This window comes from Myotis brandtii, unplaced genomic scaffold (genome assembly GCF_000412655.1).
Source record: "Myotis brandtii unplaced genomic scaffold, ASM41265v1 scaffold847, whole genome shotgun sequence".
Lineage (NCBI taxonomy): Eukaryota > Metazoa > Chordata > Mammalia > Chiroptera > Vespertilionidae > Myotis > Myotis brandtii.
In genome coordinates, this window is record NW_005371441.1 from 3,170,004 (window position 1) to 3,177,779 (window position 7,776).

The 7,776-nt window shown below is 42.5% G+C and overlaps 1 protein-coding gene across 1 annotated transcript in view; it reads right to left on the reverse strand.

Annotated features, from left to right (window-relative positions):
* Positions 1 to 400, reverse strand: part of SYNE1 (spectrin repeat containing, nuclear envelope 1) — a 407,398-nt gene extending 406,998 nt beyond the window's left edge. Inside the window, exon 1 of the mRNA XM_014532125.1 lies at positions 177 to 400. The gene's annotated coding sequence lies outside the window, so the exon portion shown is untranslated. The remainder of the gene's footprint in view (positions 1 to 176) is intronic.
* Between the last annotated feature and the right edge of the window lie 7,376 nt (positions 401 to 7,776).

Sequence of the window (7,776 nt, forward strand, 5' to 3'; positions counted from 1 at the left end):
GCTGCTCCCAGAGCGAATGCTCCTTTCCGAGGGGCAGGTCGGGTGTTGGTGCAGTTCCCAGGCGGGGTCCCAGCACTACCCGGAGTCGCCACACCCCTCCTGGCTCCAAGCCAGGCTCCAGGTTGCGCTGGTCCCTGGACAGGGGACCGGGAGGCTGTCTGACAGGCGTCCCTTACCTCCCTCCCGGAGATGCAGGGCCTCGGGCTTTTCTCTGCAGCAAAGTCAGGCCTGTGACCCACCCTCTCGGTGAGCCTTTCACCTCCTGGGGGTCTAGGAGGGAAGAAATGGCCTAGAGCCCCAGCAAGACTATGTGTGCACGGGCCCCTAACTTCGGCCTGGGGTTTCCACCTCCAGGTTGACCTTTTTGGAGCAGAACCTATCTTGAAAGGCTGGGGAAGTGCCCCGATGGTCCCAGGAAGGAAGTGATGCAGTTCAATAAGAACATTCCGGGCTCCCATTCAATGGACTTTTCAGAAAGATAGTAGCAGCTGACCTTTTGACTGTCAGTTCAGCAGCCTGTAACACCACGGAGACTGGCCGGGCTTTGCAGGGTTTTGCCATTGTTGTTTATCCAGCTTCGCTCTCTGGAGAAGGCACTGGGCATTTCATCGGATTTACTGCTGAGTGTTTATTAAGATGATGCCGAAGAGTTGCCTCCAGTTCCCTCGGATGCACCATTTGAGCCTGTGTGAGTCTTTCCGGACAAGGCCTTCTCCTGGTGCGGGAGAGATCCCCGTGTTGGTGTTGCCTAGTAGCACTCAGGAGAATGATTTTGTTGTGGTTTTATGGTTTCCAAGCAAAGTCAAACACAGTCTCTCTTCACGGACAATGAAGTCCAAGGGCAGCGGGAGGAGGGCAGCTAAAATAATTGAAGCTATGTTGCAAGAATCTTAAGCATAATAATTACCCCCTCGGATTTTCAATCTGAACAAAAACAGTTCTTATTCTCTAACTTTGCTGAGTGGAGGGGCTGGCTTACAAAGCAAAAGTTTCTCTTTCCCCTCACTCAGTGCCAACAGTCCAGTCTTTAGCTTTGCATTTTCTTCAAATTTTTTCTTTGGATTCTTTAAAAATAATAATAGTCATGTGCTATATGATGACGGTTTTGTCAACAACGGACTGCATCTACACTGTGGTCCTATAAGATTATAGTGGAGCTGAAAATTCCTAAGGGTAGTGACCTGGTAGCCCTATGTTGTAACGCAGCCCTGCCTGGCCGGGTGGCTCAGTGGTTGAGCATTGTCCTGTGCACCAAAAGGTCACTAGTTCAATTCCCAGTCAGGCCACATGTCCAGGTTTCGGTTCCATCCCAGGTTGGGGAGGCAACCTGATCTATGTTTCTCTCCTTCTCTTTCCCTCTCCCTTCCTCTCTCTCTCTAGAATCAATAACATGTTTTTTAAAATGTCATAATGCAATGGGTTACATGTTTATGGTGATGCTGCTGTAAACAAACATACTGTCCCACCAGTCCCATAACTAGCACATCCAACTGCCTACAGTATATTATACTTTATAGTAACAAAAAAGGACTATTACTGGTTTATGTATTTACTATACTTTTTATCATTATTTTAGTGTATTCTTTTGCTTATCGAGAAAAGTTTGCTGTAAAACAGCGTGCCGTGCTGTGCTGGCAGCAGCCTCATACATCTCGTGTTTACCCCTTTTCTTGATCACATCATTTTCTCCTGTCCTTGATTTATTTTTGTTGTGGCTGTTTTATACAGTACCAAGCAATATCTGTGTGTAGTTAAAAGCAGTAAGCTATAGCATATAGCCTAGGTATATAGTAGGCTATACCATCTAAGTTTGTGTAAGTTCCCTCTGTGAAGTTCACACAATAACTATTTCCATAGTTAAGTAACATGACTGACTCTAAAGTGAATCTAGTAAACGAATCTGGTAAACTCTCTTTCCTTTAGAGCCCAAAGAATTGATCTCTAATTGCAAAGGAGAGGGCAGTGTTTGGTATCAGTCTCAATGTATATTGTACCTCAGCCTCTGCCCAGGCGACTCTCATTATAGATACCCAGAGCTCCTTGGGAGTCATTCTAAATAGCACCCTGTGCCTGGGTAGATACCAGCCTGGTATCTAAACTTCTAGACCTATCACTCAGGAGAAAAGAATTTGGCTCAGTTCTCCCACTTAATCCTTCCCTTTGGATAACCAATTCACCCTGAAGGCTTCTGGGGGTAGGGGAGGGAGGTATGCGTTATGTGTTAAGCATTTGCTTCCTTAAGTTGCTTACCTGAGAAGTGAGCCACTTAAGTTGTAAACCTGAAGCATTGCTCCCACCAATGGAAACTCCTTAACTAGACCTAGCCGCTGTTCTCCCAGGCTCAGACAGGTAGGGTCTAGGGCGCTGTGGCTGGCCTTGGCTGCCCGATGAACTGGACTTCCCCTCTCAGCCAACTTTGTCCTCCACAGAAGGACTAAGCACATTATAGACTTTTAGAAAAGGTTGTCCTTTTCAAACACCCCAGGGAAGTGTGTTGTACCTTCCTTTTTTTTTTTTTTAACAACTATTGTTTGAAAAGCTACCATATATCAAATACTACCCTAAGCCTTGGGACTACAGTGGTAAGCAAAAACCTGACCTGTTCCTGCCTTCAAAGAGCTTACAGTATGATCAAGAAGGCAGACATTCATCGGAGAACCACACGAATAACTATAAACACCAACCTCCGAGAAAAGGCAAATGTTGTTATGACACCTTTCAACAAAGGGAACTAACTTAGAGATTAGAAAGACTCGGCTAAGGAAGTGACATTTAAACTGTGATCTTCAGAAAGCATGGCTCTAGCCATGGAAGCGCACTCCAGACAGAGGGAGCGGCATGTGCAAAGGGTCTATGAGAGAAAAGTGCATGTGCATTCGAGGAGATGAGGAAGATGGGAGAAGAGAAAGCAAGGAGGGGACAGGACCTACAGGGAACAATGGACTCCATGAGACCAAAAATGGAGTAAAGGGCAGACCATGTGGGCCTTAAAAATTGGTGTGGAGAGATGGGTCTTTACGTGAAGTCATTAAAGTATGCAGCATAATAAGATTTATACTTTTAAAATTTCTCTTTGGCTCTAATGCAGATAACAGATTAGAAATGGGGTTAAAATGGGTAAAAGTAGACCAGTTACAAGGCTGCTACAGTCATCCTTTAGAAAGATCATAGCGTTCGTTATTGGAGTGGTGGTGCTGAGAAAAGTGGTTGGATTGGAGAGATGCATAATAGACAAAACAAACAGGACTCAAGGCCTCATGTGTGGCAAAAGAAAGTCAGAAAAGAACAGTGGTTAATGTCTTGGGTTTTAAAGCCAGAGAGGCCCAGGCTTGAGTCCCATCTCCATCATTAACTATCAGCATGATTTTAAGCTAGAAATTTAACCTCTCACAAATTCAGATTTTATAAACCTATAATTCAGGATTATAACAACCTATCTCACTCATAGGGCTGTTGAGGGACTAAGTGAGTGAATACTTGAAAAGCACTTCATACCTACCAGTGCCTGTCATGTGCTCACTAAATGCAATATAATTAACATATTATTATAGTTATGATTATATTTACTATTCTTTTGATGTTTCTGAAGTTGGCAAAATCAGTCTCTACTTCACTTTGCAAAAGGCTAACAGGGTGAGGACACCAGCTTCCGAGAGCAGTAAAATGTAATCATGGGCCATCTCAGGCTGAGAGACAGCAGCCAGGGCAGCAACCCAATAATTCACTACTCCACCAAGTGCAAGACCTGTCCTTCTCATCTGCCTTCTCTTTATGTTCTCTTGGTTTATGCAGGATCCTAGTCTCATACATTATGGCAGCTCTCTGCATTAACAGAAAGAGCCAAAGAACAGCAAGAAATTGCAGAGTCATTTCAGTTCAGCTCTATCCCAAATCCTGCATCACTAGGTTCCATTATATTTGTAAAATAAGAGTCATAGCACCTATTTGAAATCAGCAAATAATTATTTATATTTCTATCATTTATCTTTTATGTAATTGTGTTAAGACTATGGGAAAATTTTGCCATGTTGTTGGTCGATCAAAAGGATCAGGGTCTTACCTGAGGTTCATCCTATGACATGAGCACCTGGGCAACCCCATAAGGGGGTCTCTTCTTCTACCTTCTTACGTTAGTCTCTTCAAAGCAAACTTCTATGGAAATTCTAAACAGAAGGGCTCTCTTACTTTTATGCTCACGGGGCTTTGTTTCTGTCCAGGTCTTGATGCAGTCAGTAATGGTCTGTTTGGGTTTTAAGTGATTGGTAGTCTCCTATGATGTAATTGCTGCTGGTGGAGTCATTATAATCTGCTCAATGAGGGGAAGGGCTGACAGGAGGAGGGGCTTCCTTCTTCCGGCAAGGAAGTTGTTGGCGGATTTGGGGTTCAGAGTACTAAGATTCACCCAAGTCTTCCAAAATGCCCCTTTCCCAATTCCCAGGGCCCACTCTTACCAATGAAGTCCTTAACATCTACACAGGAGGCCTAGCAAGGCTTTGAAATCGTCTTGCATTATAAACTTGCAACCTGCAGCCACAGACAGGTCTGACTGTGGGCTGTATCAATGAGGTGGCTTCAAATGTGATGTGAGGATCCTGGCTTGATCCAAGATTGCCAAGTTTCTGAGCTTGTCATATTTTTTTCTTACAGCCTCCACTGTAGTGTAATCAGAAGTAGCCGACACACCCCTCAGTCTGTTTAATTCTCTTCTCTATTCCACAGCAATAGTCACCTTGCTCTCCTAAATCCTTATCTTCAATAGACCCTTAATTTTAGACAGCCAGAGGTGTTCATTCAAGTAACTGTTAGCCACTGTGTGTCTCCTTAGAACTGTATTTTAAATTGAAATGAGGTCATCTCTGTACATGAACCCAACCACATCAACTAACAATCAATACGAGATTCCCATTTTTGAAGGACTGGAACCAGTCTTGGTATGTAATATTCTGACAGGATTCACTAAAGAAAAAGAAAAACAACTTGAGGATTTGATATCAGGATTAGGTGCTCAGAAGTTGTTGGTAAACTAGATTAGTGACCATTAGTGTGGCTGCCATTAGCTTTCAAGTACTATCACTGTAGATATAACCCAGGACTCAGCAACTGGCTGCTGCCACTCAGAGGTAAAAATACTGCAGCAAATGGCCAGCAGTGTCACACTGCCCGGCTCTGAAGTCCCCATGATGGCCCTTTGCCTTCAGCCAGCCATTGAAGCACTCCTCTTTGCCTTCCAAATCTTATGTGAGAGCATTAGCAAAATGCAAATTCACCCAAATCCCCAGGAAAAGGAGCCTGGGGAAGGTAATCCCCTGACTTCCAGCCTTTGAGACACAGGAGAGGACATTGAATGGGTTTCGAATAAAGGTTTATTTTCTGTCTACCCCCAGAATGTAAGCTCCATGAGGGCAGATAGCTTTGCCTGTTTGTTAACTCTTGCATTCTCAGCATTTAAAATAAACACATAAGATGTACTCAATAAATATTTGTTAAATAAATGCATGAGTAAGTAGCAATCTTACTATAACTCACGGAATTCTACAGACCATCAATGATGCTGTTATGTTGTTATCCAAATCTCCAGGATATCTGAACCCCATTGGGCCTTAAACACAGGATAATCCCATATTTCATGATGTAAAATGGTAGAATAAGATATTTTTCTTTCTCTTCAGCTGTTAATCCTATCTTTTCTGTTTGGTTCACAATTTTGTAGCTATCCTAAAGCAATGTACTTTCAGCTCTGATTGTATATGTAGTTTTATGTCTGAAATGGCTCCTGATAAGTAGACATCTCTGAAATCCCCTGATGAATTCACTTCTGAGATTGTGTTCTTTTCATATTTCCCTTGGGTTTGTGTCACAGTCTAGACATGTCAGAGTCTTTTCTTTGTTCTTCCTCATATATTACTATCATATATCATCTCACATTAGGCTCATAACCTTTTGTGGATACTTTAAAAATTTGTTTCACAGGCTGCCACCACTCTGCCTAACTTGTGCATAATGACTCTTCTAAATACTGTTTTGAACTGAGCTTTTGTTTACAAGATAACTGTGCCAGTAATGACATCAGGTTGTAGATGAGTTTGCAGTGGGAAAAGATCATGTGGACTGAAGAAGTTCTTAATTGGATTCCTACAAAGAGTGTTCCAGAATGGCTGAATGAGCTCACTGGTGCACACAGTTTTATTGGCCACTTGGAAATACTTCAAGGAGCCTCTCAGGAAGGAAAAGAGATCCTTATTTGTGCATTTCTTCTTCCTGGTTTATTTCATTTCCTCATACACATTTTTAGCTGGAAAATTTGTGAGAAATCATCAGAATTAAGTTTCTGTGTGAACATGTGTTACTTCAGACTCATTATCATGAAAGCAGCAGAAAAGCCAGCTGAAATTGGCAGAAACAATAAAGAAGATTTATGAGCTTATAAAAGTCTGAAAGGCTAGGTTTCAGGATTAACCCGAAGTGTCCACCAAGGATTTGGTTTCTTTCTTTTCCTCTCTGTGCTGCTGTCCACATGTTGGCTCCATTTGAAGGCTGACTCCCCTTATGGCTGTAGAACAGTTACTAGCAAAAAATTGAATTACGTACTTCTTGGTCTACTCATTGAGAATGAAAGAACTTGCATCTGGAAGTTTCAGGCAAGTGTCCTAAAATTTATTCAAATTAGACTAACTTAGGTTATGCGCCAATACCGCCCACCCAACCAATCACTGTGGCCAAAGGAATAAAATGTTCTCAGTGGCTTTAGCCAATCAAGACCTCTTCTGGGTCTTAAACTTGCCATATTTTCCCACAGCAAATTATCAATGTAAGTAAAGTATAGATACCTGTATTTGTCAGAGTCACCCCCCAAAATAGAGGTCATAAACACTGATTAGGCTAATTTGAGGTAAGATGTTTTTTGTTTTGTTGTATTCAAAAGGCCAACTTACAAAGGTGTGGATGGGGTGCAGTAGAACCCTAAGGCATAGCACAGGGACTTGGAAAGGGGAGGGAGAGGCTCCTGGAACCTGGAAGAGGACGTGGTTGAAAGGTAGAAGGGACTTCTGTGTAATATTCCTGTGGAGAAGAAGGTGTTGAAAGGAACAGGGACCCATTAGGAACACAGGTAATTTCAGAGGTGACTGGGAGGGAGCTAGTGGAATTAACAGCATTACATTCTTGTTTTCTCTTGTTTCTACTGGTGATCCCCATTGTCCAAACCAAACCAGAAGCCTGCGGATGCAGGAGTCGTGTTGATGTGATCATATTGGTCAGCCTTCCAGGGCTGAGTGAAAAAGAGCAGAGAATAGATCTGGGAGGAGAAATGGAATGTATTCTGCACAGAATCTGAATCAGAAGTTGGGTACCATGAGAAGGTAAGAGGAGATAATAAATCCTGGGGGGAGAGCCAGCCAGTGTTTTCTATAGGCCAGAGTCTTTTTCTTACTAATCTTGCTAAGAAGTTAAGGTACTAGGGCAGTACCTTACATTCCCAAACAGACAGGCATCTTAAAAATACTTCCAACATCACATACATGTTTATAAGTATTCTTCTACCACAATGACCAGAATCATGAACCAACGATTTATCTTAATTAACTATATTTATTGCCATTATCTACATCAACTGCTGCAGAAAGAATATTAGCTAATCGATGGGACATACTGCTTAAGTTCTAGGAAAGCTTCCCAGAAGAAGACATCTTGCATATAAAAGATCATCACATAGATGATAGAGACTTCCTGTTCCCTATCTTTCTTGAGCATAAAATAAGAAAAAAATGCATAATATTG